Raw genomic sequence first — 27,500 nt, forward strand, 5'->3', positions numbered from 1 at the left:
GTCACCGGGTCAGGAGCAGGCTGCGGATCTGCAGCCAATTCTGGCCAGGGGGGGGGGGGGGGTCTTCTGGGGGGATGGGGGCTGATGAGGTTGCTTATGTGGTCATCAATTTCTTCCAAGCGTGACATAGTTGGGCCTATTCTGACATCAAACCACTCTGCACCGCAGCTTGTTTTCTTTTAGAGAGTGAGAGAGTGAGAGAGCCTGTATGCATGTAGGTGATTCTTTGGCCGTGTGTGTGCGTGCGTGTGTGTGTGTGTGTGTGTGTGCGTGCGTGCGTATGTGTGTGTGTGTGTGTGTGTGTGTGTGTGTGTGTGTGTGTGTGTGTGTGTGTGTGTGTGTGTGTGTGTGTGTGTGTGTCTTGGTGTACATGCGTGGGTGCATGTTTGTGTGAATGTGTGTGGGTGTGGCACCACATGTGTGTGTTCTAAAAAAAAGAATTAAAGATTAAAGGTCAAATCCATGGCAACCATTGCCAAGAGGAGCTGTTGCCAGTGGCTCAGTAAGGGGCTCCCATTCCCTCCCGTATCGCACTCCCATCCCTCACCTGGCCAGCCACCGTGGCAGCAAACCCTCAGAAAAAAAAACGTTTGGGGGTGGACAGTTCAATCGTTGTTCTCCCTCTGCACCACGCCTCAGTAAACACAGGAAGGAAAAAATGAAAAAGTAAAACATGCATTCGCAACATTACCTTCCAGAGAAACCTGGGCGCAATTAAAAGCTGTGGGCATATCGGGACTTCAGGCGCGTCGGCCCCCTCACCAATGCAAACAGCCCTAATGGGAGTCTCACAAAAAGCATTGAATAAAAAAGAAATATATTCAATTGTCCAATAAAGCCGGTTTGATCCAATGCTATAGTTATGTTTTATAACGCATAGCATACTGCGGCAAGGGTTGCTGCAGCCCTCTGTGTTAGAAGGAGAGGAGATGCATTCTTTAGAGGAATATAGTGATGGGTCATGGCTGAATACTGTAACGGCATGAAAACGGTTCTCCTGACTCTTAAGAGCACAATGGAAAGGTGAGAGGAGGCTATGGCCTAATACGACAGAGCCGCACATGGCCTGATGGTTGCAAGGAGACCGTAAACTTCAGAAACACGCCTTGAGGTCATTGCTAGCTCTTTCACAGTCGCAGTCACAGGATACACAACGATCAATAAGATATACGAGAACATTAGAAAGCATAATATTTTTTGATATAAATGTAGCTCTGTGTCATTTTATACTTAACCTGGATGGATGTGCCAAGATCCCGTGAATATATTTCTTTTCGCAGCTGCAAAAGCCCATTTCAGTCCATTCGATGGCGTTGTAAATATCCTTTCAGCAAGGCAATTGTGTCAACCAGCCGCACTTTCATCGGGATAAGAGGTAGTTTGCTCGCTGAAGCCCATGTCCTGCCCACCGATCACCACCCAATCAATTAAGAAATAACAAGTGCAAAGCCCACCTACCACTCCACGGTGTTAGAGTATTTTTCATTGGGTTGAAGGGATTGGTCACCGCCAGAGGTATTTGTTGCTGGCCAACATATCCATTTAAATCAAAACATGCTCTTTTCAGCAGCAAGTTGAGCAGGATTTGGTTTTTCTTATTGTGTAGAACTAGCACTAACTAACATGCAGCTGCAGGGACTTTGGTTTTCTTGGGGAAAGGTGGATGCACATTTTTGGGGATTTTTGTTGTGGATTCAAGTGCCATTGCTGGATCTAAGAAGCATGAGGACACTTGATATTCATTCAGAAACACACAGTGTCTTTTTTTCTTACCTAAATCTCCTTACAGTGGCTCTACATTTCCAAAAAGGTCAGAACTGTTATTGCAACACAGCCAAACAAATAATAGGACTCCCTGAAAAGGAGAGCCTTTAGTTGTCATCTTTAAATGTGTAGTAACATCGTTTGACCAGGATTTTAACCAATCCCAAATGGCAACTACAATAATCCCTATTTATCAAATGTGGTCAAATGAGCGAATCGAAGAAAAAAATATTTCATAAAATATGTTTTCTGAAAGTAATATTAAAATGGTCTCATTTCAATGTTAATTTCAATCAACCATTCCAGTTAAATATATGATGCAGTAGCTTGTGACATTTAAGGTTCATGGAACATGAATACCAATTTAACAAAGTTCATTTGGCAGCTTGTGTTGTGCAAATTCAGACAATATTGTTTTCGTAAAAACTGTACGACCACATTCCAAATAATATGCATCCATCTTCATAATGTCTATGGCTAATGTACAATTACATAAACATTGTATGTCATAATTGTTTATTATATGAAAGATATGAAAAAGGCTCACAATAAATAAATCACAATAATGGAAAGTACCACTGGCTCGGCTAAACTCCTACAAAGAAAAAGAATAGATGAAAATATAGTGTTATTCTGTTCATTCTATGGCACACTCCTTTGTCTTTGAATATTAAATGACATAGTGGTACAGTGGTTGATTTTTTCCCAGATTTACAGGCTGGACCGAAGACTTTCCCCCACAAGGTCACCATTCAAATGACTTAATAATTTAGCATTGGGAATTTTTATGATCCAAGGCCACATGGATGCCTGGGAGGCATCGCCATCCATATTCATGCGGTAGTTATAAGGATTCAATCTATTTTCACCCATCTCCTGAGCTCCAAGCAATTTGAAGTACAGACTAAGTAGGACTACATTTTTCCAGAGGACAAACGTGTTTGCACATGTAACAGGAATGGCTGCCCTATAATTTGAATGGTTCAGTGGGGTGTGTGTGTGTGTGTGTGTGTGTGCGTGCGTGCGTGTGTGTGTGTGTGTGTGTGTGTGTGTGTGTGTGTGTGTGTGTGTGTGTGTGTGTGTGTGTGTGTGTGTGTGTGTGTGTGTGTGTGTGTGTGTGTGTGTGTGTGTGTGTGTGAGTGCAGTGTGCAGGTTTCCAAACTACTCAAACTTCATGCTGGTATTGGGAACTAGATATTTCCATTTGCCCACTGTCAGTACCTGTGGTCCATAGACATTTATCTGATGGACGTGGATGGATCAGGGGAAAACACAAAACACTACATTGCCCCCGTCAACTTAATATCTATCTACTGCATGTTGTCATCATGAGGCCTTCCACTAATTGGAGGTGGATTCCCATTGCATAAGCCTACTTGATATTGAGCATTTGACAACAAATCTTTTGCAAGTTTGCTTACCATAGATCATATTGTAACGATCCAAGCTCCTTTAGAATTAGAAACACAATGTCTCTCTGGTCCTTTTTATTCCTCCTTCCAATGCTGAACCATCAGCAGGCGTAGTTAGGCATCAAGCCGCCAATGATGCCACTCCAATTAAAGGAGACACGCTGGCGCCTTTTAAATCAGCATATCATTCAAAGTGTAGCGATTTCTCCTCCCTGTGTCTTAATGAAACCCATACCTCTGATTGGAGCATCTGTTTGAGTGCGACAATCGCAGATTGCTTCATGGAAGCTTAAAATCTCCCTGAAATCTGAACCAGTCGAACACACTAGGCCCCCTTATTGTTGGACGCAAGAGTCTTTGACATTTTTTTCTGTATTCCTCTGATGAAACTGATGTTTGTCTTAAATTCTTGAAATGACAAAAAAAAAAAGGGTAAGAGAGAGCGTGAAAGTGAAACACTAACAATGATGCTCAACAATCCCTGCTGTCATCTTGAATTTTCTAAATATTCATCTTCTTCTCTTTAGTGCCATCAGTCACACCTGTGCTGCCGCAACGTTAGCCATGCCTGTTCAGCTTGGTACTCGCTCCATATGGAGACAACAAACAAGAGTGCGTCTTCCAGCGCTTGGAGGGTACAGGCGTGTGTAGACAAACCCCGTGAGGACCCCCATGTTATGTTATTTTCATGAAATTTCATGTATTTAATTTGCTCTATTTGGGAGTGGTGTGCTGACATATTTCTTCGATTCGTTTACTTCCTTTTCCTATAAATTATTTTTATTTGCGCGGCAAATCTCTTTCGTTTGCATAATTAGACAGACAAACATACATTTTTTAATCTCAAGATGCATCTTGTATTAAGTAAACATATTTGTACACACATATCAGCTACCATCAGAACCAGAAGTCACCTGATGTAGAGATATTATGCCCCAGGCAGAAGGGCTATAGTGTTTATTCGTTTGAGGGGTTACAAAAGGATAGGCTTCATTGTTGAGATAGACTACCTTCGAAGATAAGGTAGCAATCTAATAATTATGGAAACAATGACATTAATCTTTTGAATGATATAATTATAGGAACCCAACAAATAATAGTGAATCAGGCTGTGTGAACCATGGCCATGCTCTACGCTCATGGCGGTGTGGGTGTGACACAATAATGCACAGTTATTGCCTTTAGTGTTAGGGCTATAGATTGAACAATTAGAGAGACATAATTGTTGGAGAAATGTATAGATAATATATGTATAGAAATATATTTGGTCAACCTAATGACATAATATATTAGGACAGAACACAGACAGTTATAGTTAAAATGGGTGCTTTCATGACTGATCTCCTTTGCTTCCAGCGAAGTGCTTCTACCTTGCGACTGTGGGATGGATGTTGTTCTGCAGGCCTGGCTATCGTCTTGGTGAGCATTACAGCTTGTGCCTTCTTTATCTGGCGCAGATGGGAGCTTGAGACTTCTTATGTCGCACAGAAAGGTCACATGTCATTTGTCGTTTTTCGGGGGTTGGGTCCGTATTTGACGCATGGGTGCTGAAATAATACATTGATATTTTGAATTGTTAAACACATTGAGATTCAAAACACAGTTCATATTTGGTCACAGGCACAATTTTTCTGACTGCGGTTAAGACCTTTTGCTTTATTTTACTAACAAACAAAGTTTCAATTTCTCAAACGTGTAAATGCATGAAATGTGTTTGTCTTTTTATCACCAAGTTGATTTCCCTTCACCAGGTGGAGTACATTTATTTCTTATTTTGAGGATTTTATAAATGAAATCGAACTGATCCAAAATGATCTTGAGCAAACACCTCTGAACTGTTATCAACAATATGCCAAGTGGCTGCTGTGTAACCTTGTTAGATTACACTCGTTCAGGATGATGTCTCTAATAACCAAATGTGTAATTTTCAAATAAATGTCATGTTTACTCTGCGATACAACATACCCCCATTTTGATTCACAGGTAACAACCTGGCCCTGATGTGGCCAAACGACTGCTGTACAGTTACAGTCTTGTAATAATAACAACAAATCAATAATCACAGAGTCTGCTTAACAAATGCATTTTACAGCCAACAACAGCAACACAACATCATTAGGTTAATCTTATATTATCCAGTGATCACCTTTTAATCATTTTGGGATGGCACCTAGTGCACCAAGAAAAAATTCTTGGTTCACTAGGTATGGTACCGACATAACTTTAATATCTTGGAATCCGGTCACAGAAAGGATATATTGCTAGACATTGCTAGCTCCATGCTAGGCACGACCACCCCCACCACCACGTCCCTCTGTTTCAAGCAGGAGCCGAGGTGGGTTACCTGGCCTGGTCGTGCCTCCGGTCATGCGTCCTTGGAGACTTGGTGTCTGTGACGAGCTGGACAGAGGAGGGCTGAGGCCAGGCGACCTGCCAGAGCAAGCCTTGGTCTGCGGTGGTCACTGGGGGTTCCCTGCCGGGGGGAGGGAGGGCCTGGCCTGGAGCATTGTGTCTGTGGGGTCTGCCACTGAGGCAAGGGTGGTGTTTTCTGGCTCCTTCTGGGCAGTGGCCGGTGTCCTGTAAGGGTGCTATGTGCACCAGGGTTTCTGGTTTCCAGAGACCTTGAGGCCTGTGAACTTATTATCAAGTCTGGGCTTTTGCCTGGCACATCTAGACATCCTTTCTCCCCGCATATTTATTTCACCCCATGTTTTAAGATATCCATTTCAACCTCTGTAAGTATATGTATTTGTAATATTTAATAATAATCATAATCATCATATTCATAATGTTTCCGGCAACATACATTAAAGAACCACTTATAGGGCCCTATCTTGCATCCGGCGCAATTGACTTAATCACCGGCGCATGTGTCGTTGCTAGTTTGCAACTGGCGCATAGCGTGCTTTTCCCTCCTGCGCCACGCGTGGGTAAATTATAGGGAATGATCTTGCGCCCCAAGGGGCGGCTCGGCGAAAGGAGGAGACGTGTTCTGGCGCAAACATTCCCTGTTGCTATTTTGACGTTTCATAAACCACTCATAAACCACACGTTTCATAAAGCCACAAACCAGAAAATACCTGGTTGAAAGTCAGTGGCGCGTTGTTCAGATGCTATTTTAAGGGCGCATGCATAATGTTGCTTGTGCACCTCGCGCATACACTTTGCTTCTCTCATCTACCTAGCCACACATTCTCGGTAAATTATTTGGGAAAGAACAGCTGATACAGCGGTTATAAGTTGTACTTTTAAATCAATGCATCTGCAAACACTGTACAGCAAACACATATTTTCTTGACACAAACATCGTGTACATGCCCATAACTTTTAGGATTGATGAGTATTTGATCGTGAGATAACATGGTTTACCTTGAGTGAGCGGGCGTGTGTGCGTCCATCTGTTTAAACACACGCAAACTAAACGTAACGCATAATACAGTCCATGGCAATGTATATTAACGTGGTGACACATGCATATTAGGAACACAAGTCGATGACGATAATGCATACAATACTGATAAGAAACAATGTTTATAATGTATTGCGTGTATCATTAAATAGAACAGTTACCGCATATCATATGTTATATCATATAGGCCTACGTTTTCTTTGCCGAAATTTATTTGATGACTCAGTATTTCTGAAGTTGTGGAAGAAAACCTTATTCCATGTGGGAATTAGGCTATATTATTTGGCCATAAACTGAGCCATTTATGGGGCCATGTGCATCTGTCTCATCGGAGACTGCAGACGCGCTGTCAAAATATCAACTCGTCAGATTCAAATGCGCTCATGGCTCTTAAAGGGGATGGGAGCTGGCACTCTCATTGGTTTGTTGCACGTTACGCCCAAACCACACCTACGGGTAATTAGGCTACTTCAGACCAACCCTTTTTAGATATGCGCCGGGCGCAAGAGTAATTTTTCGCGCCGGTAAACTAATCGACATCGCTGTAGAACCGCCCACAAAGCTACTTGCGCTTCTCACTAGCGTTTCAGTCCGTTAAAATAGGGCCCCTAATGTGATTCTATCCAAATTGAAATATCTGATTGTTAACAACTTCATATCTCGAATGCAGCACAAAATAGCAAAAGAACGCAGATTTTATTGATTTATGCAAAGCACAGATTTTTCGTTTGACTTTTTAAGAGTCCGACAAAAGTGTTGTTCGAGAGTCTTTAGCATTTGGCATTCAGCTGCGACTGACAGTACTCCAGAAGTGATGTATTAGAATGGACTTTGCTATGATTGGAATCAAAGGAAGAAGTGGCTGCGTGTTATCCTTTTAAAACAGCACACAGACCTATCCCCATCTGCGTTTTTTCCAAGCTACCGTTTAAACCGTAGCGCTCTACACGTTTATTTGATTGTTGTGCTATCTGGCAATCCATCTTGTCTTCAAGGAACCCTAATTGTAAAGGCGGCATTGCTGCATCTCGGCATATGGCAGAGCCCTGAGTGACAGGAGCACTCAGAGGAGTGTCAGCAGGAGAATTCGCACCAGTGGCGTCGTGTCTGAAACTGGACACCTCTCTCCCTGTCCTCTGGCCTTTTGTCTGTCTCCCAGATTGAAGGTGGAGACAGAGAATAGAGCGTCTCCCACCGCAATCCTGTTTGCCTTCACTTGAAATGGGTTGCAGAGGCAAGAGGAAAAAAACCTTACTTTGAAGTTGTCTTCGAGCTATATTTACTTATTCACTATCAATGCAATATGTGTAATACCTTACAAGATGAGAATATGATTAAGAATTTGAGAAGCAGCTGCATGCATATAGACATATATTTATATATAAGCACATAATGTCGATAGACTCTCTCTATATATATATATATATATATATATATATATATATATATATATTGTCGGTAGAATCACTTTATATATATATATATACATATAGTGGTTATTCCGACAATCCTTGCAGCCATATTGTGTTTTATGGAGTTACAGTTGGATGATGTTATGTCCCTGGTGGTATTAAGGGTTAATTGGCAAACTGGCCTGGAGTGTTTGCCGTCTCCATTCCTGCACTCCCTCTACTATACTATCCCCAACAGTATTGTTTCTAATGGGGAATCAGAGAGCCTGTGTTAGATTTCTCTATTCCCCCGCACCCTTAAGACAAAGCCATCGCGTGAATGACATAAACTGGCTCTGTTCCTCGGCCCACATCATAATCGTACATAATAGTCTCTTGATCTGCTTCGATGGCTGGCGAGCCATCGAAGCAGATCTCTTGCTGTGATGGCTTGTATGTACATGGAATAATTCATATTTTCTCCTGACTTCACACGATTGGTCGAATGGGCTCACTGCAGATAGTTTCATCAATACATCAATTTTATGACATGGGTTGATTTAATATATTCTAATACATGCATACACAGATAGAGAAATGAATATTGTTAGAAATACAAAATGTTAGATAAAAGAAAGACAAACAGATATATAGAATAAAGAGATAATTAGACGGATAGAAGAAGCACAGCACAAACTGTTCATTGTGCTGAATTGGATGGAATACCAAGGTACAAGTTTTTTCCAAATAAAATAAATGGTTATTTGTCAGTATGACTCATTGTTTAGCAATCGAGGACTATTATGTGCAAAATAAAACATATTATGCCAACACTAATGAGGATGTTGCATATTGTTGAGCAACACGCTGTTATCTCAAAGCCACAGTAAATGTCGGGAGACATTATTTACATACTACAGATACCTTTTTAGTGTTTATCTTTTTTAGAAGAACAACACACTAAACACACACACACACACACACCACTATTTCCGAAGACAACCGCATACACTCTGGCCGAAAAACTAAAATAAACAAATCTATATCGACCTCTATTACATAGTACTTTCAAAATATTGATAACTCACCGTCATAAAAGTGTATCGTTCGCTCATTTTATGTCAATGCCATGGATCACTTTTAGATGCGGTGTCACCATAAGACCCTATTAGTGCTGCAATTCATTTCAAAGACTGCCGTAAGTGCTCGGGGGTGGGGGGGGGGGAGGGCCCGGGAGCCTGCATGGGGGAGGGTTAATATTTCTGCGGCTAAGCCAGGCAGTGAGCCGCCGCCCCTGCATCAAAGTGGGAGAGCCATAAATGATTCATGAGCAGCTGCCATTGTTTTGACTCCATTGTATAACGGCTGGGGGTCAAGTAGCGTTCTGCGCGTCAACAATTTCTCTCAATCTCTCTCTCTCTCTCTCTCTCTCTCTCTCTCTCTCTCTCTCTCTCTCTCGCTCTCTCTCTCTCTCTCTCTTTCTCTCTCTCATCCTCCTGACCCTAACGCAGTAGAGGGAGGTCACGGTACTGCCACCTTCCCCTCGAAAAACTCTTAGTTGACAGGGACCCCAATTGGTAATGTGTTTATCATGCATCTGGTCGCTGGCGCGTTTCAATATGTGGCGACGTCCTCTTGACGGCCATGTTGACTCCGCTATGCTAATAAGCAAAACGCTTCAAAACAGCTCATGACAAGCGGAAATGGGAGGAGGTAAAAAAAAAGAAAAAGATAACAAAAGTCGAGCGAAAACAAATACAGCTGCCTCCTGAAGAGGAAGACAAACATACTGTCCTGCAAACAAACGGGCAGATTAGGGGCCTTGTGGATGATTGTGAACTCATTAAGCAATGAGTCTTATTGGCGACCGCCCGCTTCCCAGCAGCCGTCGCTGTCCAAGGTGCTGAATTGGAGAAGCCTGGGCGTGTTGAGCCACCGGTCTGCAAACAGAGACATTTGTCTTGGCAATGGTGTCTGATACGCTGAGTGCCGATATTTTAAGGTCTGGGGTCAGAATATCTGGGGAAGGGATTGTGTTTTATAGTCTGGAGTTGTCTGCATCCCTGAATCAGCATATGCTGCTCGCTGGCCCGTGGCCAAAAGTATCTGTTCGTTTTCCGCTCTCTCTCTCTCTCTCTCTCTCTCTCTCTCTCTCTCTCTCTCTCTCTCTCTCTCTCTCTCTCTCTCTCTCTCTCTCTCTCTCTCTCTCTCTCTCTCTTTTGTATAGACCATTCACACATACACGCGCACACACACACACAGACAGACAGACAGACAGACAGACAGACAGACAGACAGACAGACAGACAGACAGACAGACAGACAGACAGACAGACAGACAGACAGACAGACAGACAGACAGACAGAGTAACAGGCAGCAGCGTATTATTTAGATAATTTTTATATATATTTGCTGTCATTTTCAAATATTCCCAAATAGAAATGTGTGTAATAAAATCAAAGGCCCACACATCATCTGCAAGCAGTCCCACAGGTCTAATCAATATGACACAGCTCGCAAATCACAGTGACATTTCTGCCTCTCAGGGCTGACATTTGTGTGTTTATTTAAATACCTTGAGCAGGTCGAAATATAGAACAGAGGAATGAGGGTGGCTTCTTAACCTTTTCGTTTTTCAGCTCTGCTTCCATCTCCAGTCGCTGGTCGAGTGCGGTGCCATTAACCGTAAAGTGCACCTGCTTATCTTTCCAAGAGGCAGCAGACACAACACCTTTGCGTGCGCTAATTCACTCTCTGATGCAGCGTAGCTTGTGCCAACGTGTCCACCACCAACGCTAAAAAACACAGTATTGCTGTCCTAATGTCATGCTCCAGTGTCAATCCATAGTACTGGAAGGTAATATTGGGTAAATATGTTGTTCTCTCCACTTTGACAAGGTTAGAATTACAAATTTAATACGTGATTTTTTCTTTTTCTCTAATTTGTAATAGCATATTTTGAATAGTGAGTGCTTGAATCTTGAAACACTTTTCTACAACTATGGGCTGCTAAATTAACAACCTCTTATTTTTTTTATAGCATGTATGAGCCCTGTCATAGTTTTCTTGGGCATGTGAATAATATTTGCATTTTTATCAAACTATTTTGAGAAATTGATCTGCCTATCCTCACTATTAGCACAAATATTCCAACCAACACGGTGCCATTTTTCCATTAAGTCCCTTTTACTAACTGTTGGTCAGTTGTGATAATAACCATTCATAATGATTCATCATTTCATTTAAAATTAAAAGACACCTTAACGATGAATGTGGCCATCAAGGACACTTACAAGAATGAGAAAGTGATTTAGCTTTGATAACACTTTTATTACCATGGAAATTGTCGCTGCAGGTGCTCCGCAGTCAGTGTATCAATCCATCACCCTGCTTATTATCTCAACATTTAACTATGATTCAGCACTAATAATGTTGAAGGCTTTTATATTAAACCATGGCTATTGCCTTCAAAGTGGTACATTTTAATTGGACCTTGATACTAGTTTGTGACTGGAGAAGGGGGCTATGAGAGGGGCGACAGGTGTGTCATCCCGGCATCAGACACAGCTGCCGAAGGTGAGCTTGATTATAAGAAGGATTTATAAAGACTGTGTAGTCATTGTGGGCTCTCTCTTGTGGTAAGGCTGGGGACTGAACTCTTACAATACCGCCAGCTCTTAAAAGGGAAAAAAGCTGATTATTCTTTGGTTTGAAAACCTGGCGGCTCCTCTGTAATATCTTTAGCCTTCCCCCCAAGGCACCTGGAGCCAAAGTAGTGAATAGTACAACTACAATTGTTAAACTAGTATGATGGAAAAAAACTGAACAATACTTATTTTTTCAGTTCTTTGGTGTTTTCTTTGAAACATGAAGGACAACGTCCTCTAAAAGGAAAAGGAAAGACTTTGTTGATGCTGTTGCATGATAAGAAGAAGGAGGTCAAGTCTCTGGAAGAGGCTGCCCAGAATCTTGGATCCCGTCTGGCAGAGGAGAGACTTACGTGTGTATTATGATAAAGAGCTCGATGACATGGAGGAGCCATGGAAGGCCTTCCAGAAAGAGACGGAACAGTTCTGGCAGGAGATGGACGTCAGCCAGAAGGAGAGGTCTGGGCAAGATGCACTTGAAAAACTGAAAAGGAAATGATATCCGATGAGAGAGAGAGAGAGAGAGTCCTTTCAGATATAAGTGTCAGTGATGAGCAATTTTGGCAAAGATTTTCTTGAAGGAGGAAAAGAAAAAAGGCCTTCCTACGGCCATACGGCTAGATAAAAAGACTGACCATGGTCCAGAAATAGAATTCGTCAGCATCAACAATAAATGTGGTAAAGATGGCCTGAAACCTTTGGCTTTCTCTCTGTTTGGCCTTGCCGAGAGATGAATGAGTACTGCACATGGTCCAGCAAGGTGCCCTATGGACACAGAATTGGTGACAATTAGGGAATTTCTGCTGGAAGTCTGAGCCCCTGATTGGCCAGATACGGTCTGGGTTCGGGAAGATGCAGGCATGGGGCTACTGCGGCTGCAATAGTAGTAAAGCGCTCTGCACCAGGGGAACTGTCTCTGCGTTTCCTTTCCTCCCTCCTTTATTGAAGCTAGCCTGCTGTTACATTTGTCAATGTTAGACCGTACAGTCTCTGGTTTCGTTTGTCTAGTCACCGCAGTGTTACTATGGTGACTGTTTTTTCCAATATCAGATTTCAATCTGTTTAATATTTGAAATAGAAAATCTACAGTTACCAAAATGTACTGGTAAAGTAATTATCCTTAAAGTGCACGAATCACATATTTCCAGATGCAATTTGGACAAATAAGGAATGCAATAAGCAGCAGTATTAAAGACAAAATGGCCTACTTCTGAACTGGAATACTACAAAATACAAGGGTACATCAAATCCATTATTTATTTTTTAAGCATTAGGCAAAACCAATATCAGTTGACCACATTCTTCAACTTTAGATTCTCATCAGAGATCTAAATCAATAACTTTTTAGCTATTGGAGTCAAACACAGTGTGTTACATGTGCATCGCAATCAAGCTTCCCATGTATAGATCTTCATTCATGTACACATGAGGGGAGCACTTGTATGCTCACAAAGAGTATTAAAGTGGACCTATATCCGCAGAAGTGTATTCTCAGGGTCTGTATAAAAAGTTGAATAAACAGGTAATAAGATGTATGAAGCATCGGGAGTCGTCGTTTTGACAAGCTAGATGTTTTTTGTGATGCTTGTTTGTTTTTCACATGAGCAAGGCTATGTTTTTTTTTTCTCCCCCGTTCTGCACATCATCCACATAAAGGATGAAGGTCTTTTGACCAAAAAACACCTTAAGGCCACAGAAGCAGTCGTTTCACCGGGGAGCGGCTCTGAGCCCAGGTGCTCATCTCCCTCCCTAGCCCCACTTCTTAACGTGCGACACTGGAGCCCACTGATACTTATTTTACAAGAACCTTCAAGGTGGTGGGGTGGGAGGGGGTGGCTACGGGGGGTTGGCAGACTTGCCATTTCCTGGTCCATCTTGCTCACACAGAGCTCTGAGCCAAATGAGGCATCGAGAGCTCTGGCAAAATAAGGAGCTGAAGGCGAGAGGGGGCGAGTGGGCGAGTGGGCGTCGAGGCAACATGTGTACGTGCGGAGCAAACCGAGTGCGCGCAGGGCAATCTGACGCCACACAACGAGGCTGTGATGTGACTTCGATGGACTTCAAATGGGGAATGGTGGATCAAAGCGCCTCAGGGGGGATGGAAAAAGGACATCTTCCAACGTCGTCTAGGACTTTATTGAATGGACAATGCAGGGACAAAGTGTGGTGATTTAAACGGATAATTGTTATTCTACGTTATGGAGAGGCTATATTAACGGAATATGATGCTTCAAGCTCTGTACACAAATAGCACATGCTAGAAACCCTCCTCAAATAACTTCTCATACATCAAAAACTTGAATCAATTATACATTTATATATTTTTTCAAAGCCGACCATGGTATGCCTGCATAAGTTGAGTTTGGACTAGTGTGTCAATAATAATACAATTTTTGTTCAAATTTTACCATAGGAGATATGCACGTAATAGTGAACGAGAATATATAGGTGAAATGATATCCATGAAAATTCAGCTACTGTCATGTACCGTAACATACTGTGCCAAAAGTTAACTAATGTCAGTCTGCCTGCCTATCCATCAATGGATCCTGCTGTTCCAACTGCGTATTCTTCTCAACTCACATGAATTGCACGAATCTTACAGCCCAGAATATTTTGGTTTCATCTTTGTAGTCCTCTTTTTTCATCAGCGTGGCGGCACACAGTGTCAGTTTCATGATTTATTCCCTTGAAGCGACAGAATCCTCCAGGGAGCGACATAAATAACTAAAAGCTCTCTTGATCTCTATTGCGTTTAATTACATCGCCGTTGTTATTTACAGTTTGAAAAGCACATTAATTAAAATACCCAAGGGGGCCTGAAGAAATTCGATTATGATAACCTCGTTTTGGCGGGAGTCTTGGGTGAAGCCTTTTCATTTTGTGCAGTCCATAACTTGCATGATACCTTAATGTCACCAGGGAAGCTCTCTAATTGTGTTGCTACGTTTTCTTTTAACAACTCACAGAACATAGTGCAATCGTGATGTAAAGTACAGCTTTTGTTTGTAGCGTTTTCTCCCTCTTTCATTGGTACTTGTCTTTCTTTTAATTTCATAAGTTATGTGGCAAACTGGGATACTCGTGCTCATGCAATTAAAACAAACTGCGAGGACAAACGCAGCCTTCCCCCCCCCCCCCCCCCCCCCCCCCCTGTTGATAGAGCTGTCTACTTCCACATGTCCTTGCGCTGCTCACAATGCAAAGTGGGCCATACTCGCACGAGAAGTTTTCCCCGCTTTTTTTTTCTTTTTTGCAAGAAAACTAAAATAAGCTAGAGCTTGTCGCAGAAAATTTCTCACTTTGCTTTCATCTAGCATCGCCGTCTTCACAACATGCAAAAATAGAAGTGGAACATGGAGATGGGACACTGACAAAGCTCTTTATAAGAGCCTAAAGTACAGCCTCAGAGGGTGGGAAGAAGAAACACAAAAAGAAGCCAGGAAGTGGCAGCCATGTCTCACTGCTTTTCATGCTGTGCCCTCAGGAGCCCACCAAGCATAACCCAGTATATCCCTCCAATTGATCTATGTATAGGCCTATGCACTCATACATACAGTATATACTGTTTACATATCATCACTGTGCTTACATGTGCACCGCGTTACCCTCTTGGTTCAGGCAGCGTGCCACATTTCTAAATAGAAACAGCTTTCATGCGTCTTCAGACAAAGACAGAACACACACAGGCACACGCAAACACACACACACACACACACAGACATGCACACGCACGTGCACAAACAATTGCACCTAAACCAATACATAAACGGAGACATGACCCAACATCCATACTTAGGCATGTCACTTTGGTTTTATTTATTACATTTGTTTTGCCAATGTCATTTACATATCTCACCAGCCCCATCCTGGCATGAAATCAGGATTCTCTAAATGCATATTTTTATCCCACTGTAATGGCTATGATTTGCATATAATTTGCCCTCATCTGCACAATACTTGAAAATGATTTAATGTCCCTGGCATGTTTGCTCTTCTAAGATTATTGATTACTCATTATTAATCTCCCATTTTACCAGAAAGTGGTGGTCCAATCAACGGGGCACAGCCTGGTGGCCTTGCAGCTTCCGTAATCAACCATGGATTCCCGCTGCCACATAGATTGTCCGTTGAGTGAAGGCACATAAGCTAATGCTTAACTTAGTTAAACTCTTCCATCATTGTCTAAAAGAACAGTAAAACCTCACCAACGGCATGTTTTCTTTGTTTATCAGAATGAAGCCCTTTAAGGCACAAAAGGAGTAACGGCACTGTGGTTCAGAAAAAGTGGTTACAAAAATATGTTTGTTTCTATATTATAATATTAAACAGAAATTTACTCAGTTGTTTAGGGACCATAACATAATAGAATGGAATCAACCGAAAAAAAAAAAAGGTGCAACTTCAGACAGGACTTTCAGAATAAATTACTAGCATAATATTGTTTTGGTGTTATCCAAATATTAAGAACAAATAATACATCAAGAAAGACCTTAGCACAAAGGACGCCTTCACTTTTTAAGCCATCTCACATGGTGATGATATCTTCCGTCATAAAGGAAATAGCTCATTACCAACCTCACACATGTATTATTAAAGTAGAGCTGAAGCGTCCCAAGGCCAGTATAGGTCGCAGCCTACTTTTAGACACCTGTTTATGGCCTCATCTTGAATAGCTGCCCTCCATTTTATTTCTAACCCTAGCCCTTTAGGAAAAACTAATTGAAGAGAGAGAGAGGCAGGGGGGTTGAACAGCCTTTCCGTTACCTGGCCTCATTGAGTCATTTACTCAAAACAGGGCCCTTGCATTAATAAAGCACCTCAAGTTCCATAAACTGAGTCTGACATTTAAGTCCCTCGTCTCATGGGTTTTTATGCAGGTGTATATATATATATGACACATGATGTGGCAGCAAAGAAACCGCTGTATTTAACCATACTGTATGTAATGAATCAGTCTTTCAGGAGATAGAGATGATGTATCTACCTTCATGTTTGTACCTTGATGTATGTTGAAGGAGGTAAATGTTATATATGTTATATATTATATGTTTTTTATGCATGCACATTAACGTGCACTTTGAGCCTTACCATTTGAAGACATAGCAGACTAACTGAAACTAACTAAAAGTGTTAAACGGGCCCGGTTCTATAAAAGCATTTTGCTTGACTCAGGGGCTGGTGTTGAACCTTGAATGAATTACTGGTAAACATCAGTCATTAATAAATGGGATGCTGTCTTTATCATTTCTTCATCATGTTTTATCACCTGGCCCCAACATCCTTGTACCCATCCAGGGATCCCACTTCAATACTTCTCAATATATCCTCAAATAACTTCTTCCTTGCAGGATGGCTTCTTCACAAGTCCTGTTTTTATTTTTTGTGTGAATAAAAGGCAGACAGCCATATTTTGACATGCTGATGTTGATGGCTAGAGGTATTTGCACTGTTGACTCCATGACATTTCGATATCAGCCTATTTATGTAATATATAGCCTACTTCTATTTATGCCACGTGTTCCTTTGTAGATCCTTTTGCGTTTTCAACCCAAAGCAAGGTAGCTCCTTTTGAAAAAAGTAGGGATCCAAGAGATATATATAACTTATGTGCAGGGTTATTTTATTTTCCTTAAGAGGACATGGTAAACCGATACAGCATTAAAGATGTAATAGCAATTTTAGCCCCTCCATATGTACAGTATGGATGCCAATAAATGTTAATAGGCTCCATCTATTTAAAAAATATGAACTATTCTATGGTTTAATCTTCAATAGCTTCTGTCCAATTTTGTTATTACAGTTCACAGTAATAACTAATGAACATTGAAATATAAGAATAGAAATACATTTCATACTCAGTTTTAATGTTCTGCTAAAAAAGTTGTCCTATCAGATATTACGTGTTTGAAATACCAATGGGATATTGGTTTCAAAGTAACTCTATAATGATATGCCTTCTATACTTTCGAATAAACATGCCACTCAAGCAATTATTATTGCCATGCCTTACATTGAAGCCTACTTTGTATTTAACTTATTACAAATCATGGGAGCTACAGAGGCTGAGCCTAGACGGCCCACCCAGCTGAGCTGAACATTTTCTAGTTTTTTTCCTGCAATTAACAGAGTTCACTAGTAGGTGGCGATGTGTCTCTTCATTACAATATCCATGCATTTCACTCATTTCACCTATTTACCTGTTTATTCATGAACGTTTTCAGACTAACTACCTCCGGAACTACCAGTTAGATCATTAGCATCACCTTTATGGGCATTCAAGTTCAAAAGCGGAAGCCATTTAAACGGCAAGTCTTTCAGAAACGGCCGTTGGTTTTCGCAAATGTTTTTCGCCATTCAAATCGTTCTCTCTGGTTCACGTTTTTTCAGTAACAAGGTTTTCCGGGAGGATCTATTGGAACATTCATCCGAGAGATCGGCTGCGTAAGGCTTTATGCCCCCATTACCAGACTAGTAGGTGTATAATGAGCCACGTCAAGATGGAGCTAGCTTGTTAGCGAAATGAGCAGCATCGGTCTAGCATGAATACCTCTGCCTGTGTCACCTCAACAGCCTTCAGGTGACATTAGCGGAAGCGCTTCATTTACCGCTATGCCGATGTTATCCCCGCTGTCATGACATCAGCGCTTGGCAGATCATGGCGATTAAGGTTATATCCAAGGCTATGATCTACGTAGGCGAGAAGGGCATTTCACGTCACCATACTCTCCATTATGATCTCGCTCTTTCGCCAGCTGCAGTACTTTTTTTTTTTAACAAAAAACGTGTGTGGGGGTTTTCAATTGCGTAAGACAAAAGCAATTCTTGATTTAGCCCTTGATCCAATTTGCTAGGCCGTTGTAGTTCAAGCTCCGGCAGAACACGAGCAACGCGCTTCCTTTCTATCCCCTCCTCACTCAGCCCCTTGTTCTTTGATGTGACGCAAGCACCCAGTCCATTGTATCTCTCCGTGGCAGATGCCAGAGTCCATTTGTGGCATGCATTGCTTCTCTGCCACGGCAAGACCGAGCTTACAGATTCCTCCCGGGCTCAACTAACTCACAATTAAATTCCCATATGCACGCGTGCCTAACGTAGGCATTGTCAACAGCTCGGGGAGGGGGGGGGGGGGGGGGGATGAGGGGGGGGGGGGGGGGACCGCGAGGACACCCCCCACAGTCATCTTTTTCTGGAGGATATCTATGGCCACAGCTGCTCCACAGCCATGGAGGTGGATGAGTGTAAACAACAGCAGCGCAACTCCCTGGTGCTGTAATGAGTGGTCTAGGATCAGCCTGCTGGCTCCACACAGTGAGACACGGCCCCCACCGGGCCCCCACCGGGCACCACCAGCGCACTGCCTCTGGAGCAGCCCTGAGAGAAGAGTCACTGTTGGAGAACCACGAAGGAACCCCGGGCTGACTGAGTGCGATAGAATGACGCACTGCGAAAGGACAGGGCCCAGGATAGACAAGCAGACAAATTACAGGAAACGGCAGAGAAGAAATTAAAGATGTACTGGGTACAATAGATGGCATGCACACACAGCACATCTTTTTTTAGGTGCAAAACATGAGAGCATATGCATTAGCAAGTCTCAAGTATCTCTAACAGACATAATTAAATGTAATATCTGTGCTAAAGTCTGGAGAACATGGAAAGGGTCATTCAAAATGTTAGACCAAATTGTGTATCCTGAAGCAACCATAGATCTTTCTTTCTTCCTTTCATCTGTCTGTCGGTCTGTCTGTCTGCGTGCCTGCGAGTCTGTCTTGTTCGGTAGCAGGAGCAGAGTGGAGAGCTAGGTGTAACTAGATTCACCCTCTGAGTCCCCCAAAGTGCATCAACCTTTTGTATCCCATTCTCCCCAGGAGACTGGCCCTAACCTCTACACAGGTTGAGTAACTGCGAACAATTGGCTTTAAAATCTGGTGTGTGTCTTTTCTGCTCCCCTGGGTCTTTCGCCTCACCTCGTCCGATGCCGCGACAGGATGCGTTGCCACGGCAAAAAGGTCGCTCAATTAAACTGGTGCCTTTCAACTTGACCAGATGAAAAAGAAAAAAAAACAGAAATTGGAGTTTGGAAGTGGACTTGTTTCATCCGTTTTTTTGTTGTTTGATGTCCTTAATTTTCTGAGGGAGAGTGGCTGGTTGCTGCACCAGAATCCACATTTTGCAAGAAACTAATTATATACCAAAAGAAAAAATGTTCGCCTTAATCTATGGTGGACGGGTTCCGATGGATTTTCAGTCAACCCAATATCCCACATAATCTATAGTCTATTTAGTGTGCATTGGATTAGTGAAGTCGTTTTAAGCCCAGCCTGGGGATAGATGCATGCATATAGTAGCATTCTATGCATGATAAAAGCCTATTTTCACTATGCAGTGTAAAGAGCAAATAATGGTTTGCTGGTAGCCAGGTCCTGGGCTGAACCCCCGTTGCAGCAGGGATGACCTTGTTTTCCTCATCAACTCTCCAAATTGGTTCATTATACGAGCTGCAACCATCCACATAAAGAGGTTTTGTGAGACCGGGTTTTGTGAGGCCCCTATATATTATGCTACCTGAACATCTAGTACTTCTATGCCAAATGAAAGGATGAGATACAAAGAAAGATTAAAGTAAAAATCAAATGCAGGCCTTACTCCTGGGCATGTGTGTGATTACAGGGGTTGTTTTGTGGTTTTGTTTGCACAAGAAGGTCACCATGGTAACGTATTTACGACGCACATTAACCAAAGCAAAACAATCACTCACACAACAATTAAATCCGTTGACAGTATTGTTTCTTTACTGTTGACTTTGCCATTAATTCAAATTATATGAGTTTTGTGCTGTCCCAATTTGATTAACAATTTGTTAGATTTGTATTGATGAACGGCCCCGTGAAGTGACTGAGTGGCCTTTTATGCAGTGTCAATGTGGTTGAAAATCGAACCAAAGTGCACCGGGATGAGATAGGAAGAAATAGAATGGTTGTTAGTGGCACTAACAACCAGATTCCAATGTAGATTTTAACGTCATTAGAATTAGGTTGTCTGTGAAAAAGTCTGATGCTCACTTGATGAAGATATAATGTAATTCACTATAGAAATCAAAGGGAGAATTTACCAACAACATTATGCAAGTTTATATTGGGTAAGAGCCATGGTATGATGCTTTGAATATGTCTATGAATCTGGATCAACAAACGTTAAGACTCCAATCCTATCATTCAACGTTCACTCGAGTCTCCAAATTAAACCGCAGATTAACCCAAAGCCTAGATAGGAGATCTGATCCTATATCATTTAATTGGATTGTTCCAAAGTGACAAAACACCTGTGTTTGTCCATTGCCGGCTTTTATTCAGGGCTTTTATTGAGGGCCGGCTTTTATTTACGAGTGGTTGCAAGGCGTATATTGATATTACTAGTTGAAATGTTAAGCCAAAGAAAATTTGTTATGGACGTGGAAAATTACTCATAAGGGAGATTTGGGCTTTTCAAAACTGCGTGGGTACCGCGTTGAATAGATAAGATATTGAAGTCATTTTTTTTTTTCTGGTGCATATAACAGTGCAGGATCTAAATCTCTAGTAGTTTGACATGTAGCGACGCTAGGCTCCGTTTTCCAAAGGTACGGGGGTCTCCAATTGTCTCCAATAGCGGGAGCAGGGAACACAGTGTGACGGTATGGTGCCGCCTTCTCCCTTGCTTATTGGCAGCGTCCATACCCTTCACAGCGGCTGAGCTGTGACAGATGTGCCAGGTGGTGCAGTCCATCCTCCGGGTATGCACGCACACTATTCCGCAGCTTCATCACTCTCCTTCGACCTTGTCTTACATAATGATGCCGCGAGCCTATTCCGAGTCCAAGTCGGAAAAGTCCATTGCCCGCGCCCACGTCTGGATCCTAAACAACAGAGAAATCCACACTTTAAAAAAAGAGACGGAACTACTTTGGAGCCGCCAGAATACTGAAAGACCTGACTGCTGGCAGGATTGTTTGAAGTGGCATGAAGTCATGAGCTCGCTGTCCCCAGGGGGAGGCGAGCGAACGGAGGGGGGCCGATGCAGAACAAAAACACACAGCAGCACTTAGGATGGTTTTCTGCCCAGTAAGGGGGCTGGGGGGGGGGGGGGGGGGGGGGGGAGCTCAGACGGAGAGGTGAGAGCATGCCAATGCATGCCAATCCAAGATCAGAATTTTTTCCTGCCGGCCCTGGCAAACACACCGCGACCGCCGCTTAGGAGAAACAGGTGGATATCAACAACCTGGATATCAGGCTGGAGTGGGTGGTTATATGTTCTTCCTCTTCCAATTCACCCTTCCTCTTTTCTACTCATTCCTTGTCTTCCTCGTCCTCGTTAACGTGCTGTTCTCCTCCCGCCTCATCCTTTTCTGCTCCTTCCTTTTCTTCTTCTTCTTCTTCTTCATCTACTTCCTCTTCTTCTCCCGCCTCATCCTTTTCTACTCCTTCCTCTTCTTCTTTTTCTTCTTCTTCTTCTGTGTCCGATGAGTTATCGATCACAGGGCTGCCGTCCTCTAAATCGTTAAAAGTCAACCTCCCCCCTCCCCCCCTCCATGTCTGAGGAGGCCGGTGAGTAACTGTGAAGGCAAACCTTCCTCCCCCTGTGATTGAACTTTTGTGGTTGCAGGCAGATGGCTGCAGACAGAGCTTGAGGGATCGCTCGCATAACAGAGAAAAGGATAACTCTGGGAAATAGAATCCAACGTAAAAAGCTTAAGGGGATTGTACACATTGCAGGAGCTGCTAAACGCACACTCTGAAACACACAACGCAGAGCTTAGTTTTAACACAAAAAAAATATTTAACGCAAAAGTTTTGGCCTCCATTTTCATCTGGTTATGCAAACACAACCCCATTATGGTATCTTACATTACCCTCATTTATTTTCATCTTTCCTGGCTTTGGTAAATATTCTTCCACTTATATTTGCTACTTTGTGAAAGGGAATTACTATTCCACTGTTCCTTCTCATAACAAGACACCTTCTATGAACAACAGATAGGATAAAGCAAGCAGAAAGCAAAGAATTATGTCAAACTTGGAAGATTAGTCAGTGTTTAATTAACTGAGAAACTGAACTCCTTGGCAACAAAGCAAATGTTTTTTTATTACATTTCCCTTCAATTCCGAAATACCAAAGTTGGGGTTAACCAAAAAAGAGAGCGTATCTTTGACTTCTACGGGATGCTAATTTATTGACTTCCTAAGCCGGTTGTACCAAGTTCCGCTTGTATGTGTGTATTTTTTATTTCATCATTACGTATTGAACCTCTTTGCGTAAGCAACAAACTAAGAGCTGTCGCAGACAGCAGCATGCTTCCTTTCGGCTGGTTAACATTTGAACAGAAGTCACGTCAACCCTGAGTTCTTGACATGTCGTGTTCGCCTGACAGGACGTACTGCTTGTTTAATCACAACTCTCATCTCTTGACTGAGGTTAGTTGGGGGAGGTGTGTGTGTGTGTGTGTGTGTGTGTGTGTGTGTGTGTGTGTGTGTGTGTCACAACATCTTTTTTTATTTTGGCAATCACGCAAGCAGGGAAGAGACAGGAATGATGATGCCTGCTGGCATTCTATCTCCGAGGGACAGAGGATTAACAAATCACAACTGAACACTTCCGTGTCCCAAACGAGCATCCGTCGCTTCTCCCTCCATTGAACTGAATCTCGTACATGGTGTTTCCTCTGTGACTATTTGGCGTTTATTTTCATGAATCTCGTTTTATTCCTTTCAGGAGCCATTTACATGACAAACGGGAGCGTTTGGTGATGCTGGGCCTTCCCGTCAGGGCGCTACATGCCGTCGCCGGCGTCCCACTGTTCCTGACTTGACTGTTTATTTCCCTAACTATTGTCATCCATTCAAACTATTTCCCTCGCAGAACTGGCACCACGTGTCGGACCAATTCGACTCCTCTCATGGCACTCATTAGGGCGTCGCCGATAATAGAGTCAAGAGGCTGAAACGACGGAGAGATTAAACACACATTAGGGGCAAGAACACAATCCCCAAATATTTCACCCGTTTACGGACACAATGAGGTAAATGAATACGGATTCAAAGTAATGGCTTTGTCACTCGCCGCGGTTCTCTAGCCGACTCTGGGACAGATCTGCAGAGGAGAGCGATGGCAGAGGAAGAGGCTCAGGCCCCTGGCTACCTCCTTAATCCGAGTGGGGGGGTCACAGTTTGCAGTCGGCATTAAGAGTCCCCTGATACGCACTAATGAGTAATGCGTGTGCCAGAACCAGGGAGGTAATCGCCTCATCACGTTCCTGCGCGGTGGGACTGTCTGAAGACCCGCCCGCGTTGTTTTCGTTCACGTTGGGTTTTAAGGGCAAATGTATTTGTGTATTCACGTGTTTTACCTTTTGTTTTGGGGGTACAGTAGTGTTTCAGCATTATTTTCATATGACTTTAGATGACTGTTTCGATGTGGTTGGTGCGGTCGATGTGCACTGGTGGTGTGCAATATTGGTTATTATGTAACACTTTGGTGGGGGTCACAATTTTGTCGCAATTTGTCACACATTTTATTTCTACTTGGACAAAAAAGCTGGCACTAAGTAGACACACACATATCCATCCCAGTGCACTAACGGTCATTCATTTTAATTCAGACTGAATTTGATTTAAATACCCCTTGTCAAGGGGCATAAAACCCTCCTCCAAAAGAGACACAAAAAAAGCCATTGTGAATTATATGGACTCATTACAAATCAAGTCATTGAAAGAATCGATAAATTAGGGGGGAGGCGACGGGGAGAGGGTGCGGGGGGGGGGGGGGGGGGGGGGGGGGCATTCTGGGCAGTGCACTCGCAATAGAACGGCCAAAAGTGTATTGACATTTAATTACACCCCAAATTGAACATGAAGCCCTGCACTTGAGGACAGCCTAAAGTCAGAAGTAGCGGGGAAGGTAACCAAAAGCGCTGAGCTCAGCCTTAAAAGCTCAATAAGTGCTGCTTTCCAGCCTAATAGAGAACTGTTAACTTAGTGTCCTCTGTCGTCCCCTGGGTGATAGCTCCGGCTGCCTTTTGGCCCTCGATTTACCGTGGACTTCTGGACTACCTTGGAGCGTTCAATAGATAGACTTTGCTGTCAGCTCCGAGAGACCTTTCATTTTCTCTATATTACCCTTCGTTGGGTTTCCGCACTACCCACCAAACACCAGAGCCAGCCGAGCGTTTTACTCTTGGCTGTAGTTTTTGGCCCGTTTCGCAGTCGAAGCCTGTCAACGAAGGCCCCGCTCTGCACCGAATCCTAGTACCTCCATGCCCCTATTGATCCAGCAGCCTATGGAATAGGATGCTCTTCCTTTCTGCTCTTTGCAACGTTATCACTGTTAAAATGTTATGTTTTTCTTCTTGTTCATGTCTGGGTTTTTATTTTATTTTTATTTAAGTTTCCTTTGGTGTTCAACCCTTTGTAAAGGTTTCAATGTGGAGACATCCTGTAGTTTTAGAAACGTGTTAAAAATGTGTTTCTCCAGAAAGAGCTTGATAAATCTCTGTGTTCGTGCTTCGTACCTGGAGGTCTTTTATGGGGCTACTGTTATGCTCATATTTGCTGCAACTACATTTTGGCAGGGCATTGTTTGTTAAAAATAAGCATATCTTGCCCAGGGCAACAGAGAGCTGTCGGCATGTCCTGCCCGGAGCCAAAACTAGGTAACAGTATTGATACCAGAAGACAACCAAACTTCAATTAGGGCGTGTTTTTGTTTTCTATTAGCGAAGCTATCAGTATAATTAGTAAGTGAATAAGAAGGTGGGTTATATGTATTACACACATTCCCCCCACTGGATTCAGTTTAGTAGTTAAAGTGACATTTTAATTAAAGAAGGCTGTACCAAAGATAAGGGGGAGAAAAGTAGTTGGGAAGAAAGAATGAGTCGCATCACAGCAGAGAGGAGAGGAAATCGTAAAATAACTGTTGCCAAGAGAAAAACTCATAAGATGTTGTGATGCAGTTTATATTTTAGTGATTGAAGACATTGCAGGATTTCCAACACCTTCTAAGTGTATTTGGAGATTAAATCCTTGCGTAAAGGGTGGATTCATTAGTCACCGAATTTTCATCAAGCAACCACAAAGTGCCAAAAGAAACAGACCCTAGTGTGACTCAGCGACCCCCAGCACCATGTAACAGAATCCGGTCTCATCTCACTCTAGGCACAAACCAACAACATCAACAACAACGACAACAACAATACAGGTACGACATCTCTAGCAAACAACTTTCAAGGGGAGGAGAAACTAAAACGTGGCTGTATCATTACGACCTTGGCAACGTCGGACGCAGCAGGGGGGGAAAACGATCAAGTCACATGCTACTAATGTGAACTAATGTCTTTATTTATCCCCGGACACAAAGGTCGGGCCCCTCATCCGCTCAGAGCGGCGCTCGCCCCCACCGGGGCCCCGCCATGTTGACTCATAACTCCTCCTCTCTACCTATTTATTATTTATTTATTTATTTATTATTATTATGGATCTTTTTCCAACTGCATGCGACGCCCGGAAAATAATTGCCCATCTCCGGTCGGCTCTCTGCTGAAATATTAAGAGGGGGAAGATGTAGGGCTCGTACACTAATGGTTTGTCACGAACGTGGAGACGTATATTTAGACAATGACCTCTGCAGAGACACTGCAGGGAAAAAGCGATTCCCTTAATCTTGCGACCCGCTGTGCCCATGCATTTCCTCTCTTTTCTCCCCCTAATGGGGAAACTAGTTCCTCTGCATGGATGTTTTAGTTTCAGCATTCGAGAAAATCGTAAAGATAATGTTTTTGGTATAATACATCTGCAGAGAGGTCTGTTTCCGGTGTTAATATCAGAACGAAGTGACTGGGGAGACACTGAAGAAGAAAGTAAACTTTATTGTTGGTGTAATTAAGAGTCTGTGGGCCTGCAAAGCATATGCTGTGCTGGCTATAGAGTACGTTTCAAAGTGAGTTTTGCAGGTGTACAACATTAGCCTTCGTGCACACTCCAACAGCAGCTGTCCAATACAGCTGTCGCCGGTGAGGGGACCAGATGTTGACCCTTCCCTCTTCATCCTAATTTTCAAAGCGAATATGTGGGAAGCAGTGGCACATTTTCATTTATGCCCCGAAGACAAGGAACGAGAAAGAGAGGGGGGAAGGGAGGGAACGTACCGTGTTGTTCTGCCACCAAGATGCTCATCTCTCATGTCGCCGCACCTTTCCCCCTTTGGACAAGAATGGCTGGGGGCAATACCTCCCCCTCTCTTTTCTCTCTTTCGCTTTCCTTCGCTCTCATCCTACTCCCGTTGCTGGCTAATCTCTCTTCATCTTCATATTGTCCTCCAGCAACACTCTCTCTCTCTCTCTCTCTCTCTCTCTGTCCTCTCTCTCTCTCTCTCTCTCTCTCTCTCTCTCTCTCTGTCTCTCTCTCTCTCGCTCCAATTGCTTGCCCCTCCCTCTTGGTCATCCCTCTCCCTCTTCCCCCTCCCCCCCTTCCTTCCCGCTATACTCTATCATTGGAGAGGCAAACACCTCAGCACTCATCAGGAACAAATGGAACATTAAGCTAATGGAAGTGAGCAGCAGCCCAAGCACGTGTTCTCCGGCTGTGCTTTCCGACCCAGGAACACATGGGACTTTAGTACTGTTTACTGCATAAAGGGTCCTCGTACATTACCTCTTGCCTGAGCTGAGCACAGTTAGCAACATAACGGCGCCTTTCTGGGCTCTCTCTGTCAGCATCTTTAGCACTGAATTATTGACCTCATGTTTGTTGCCCCTAATCCGGCAGGTTTGAGGGATGATCTAACAAACAGAAATAATTGTCCGGAATTGCTTCATGTTTAAATGTGAATGAATCGCAAGGC

The sequence above is a fragment of the Gadus macrocephalus genome, chromosome 20, assembly GCF_031168955.1.
Source record: "Gadus macrocephalus chromosome 20, ASM3116895v1".
NCBI lineage: Eukaryota > Metazoa > Chordata > Actinopteri > Gadiformes > Gadidae > Gadus > Gadus macrocephalus.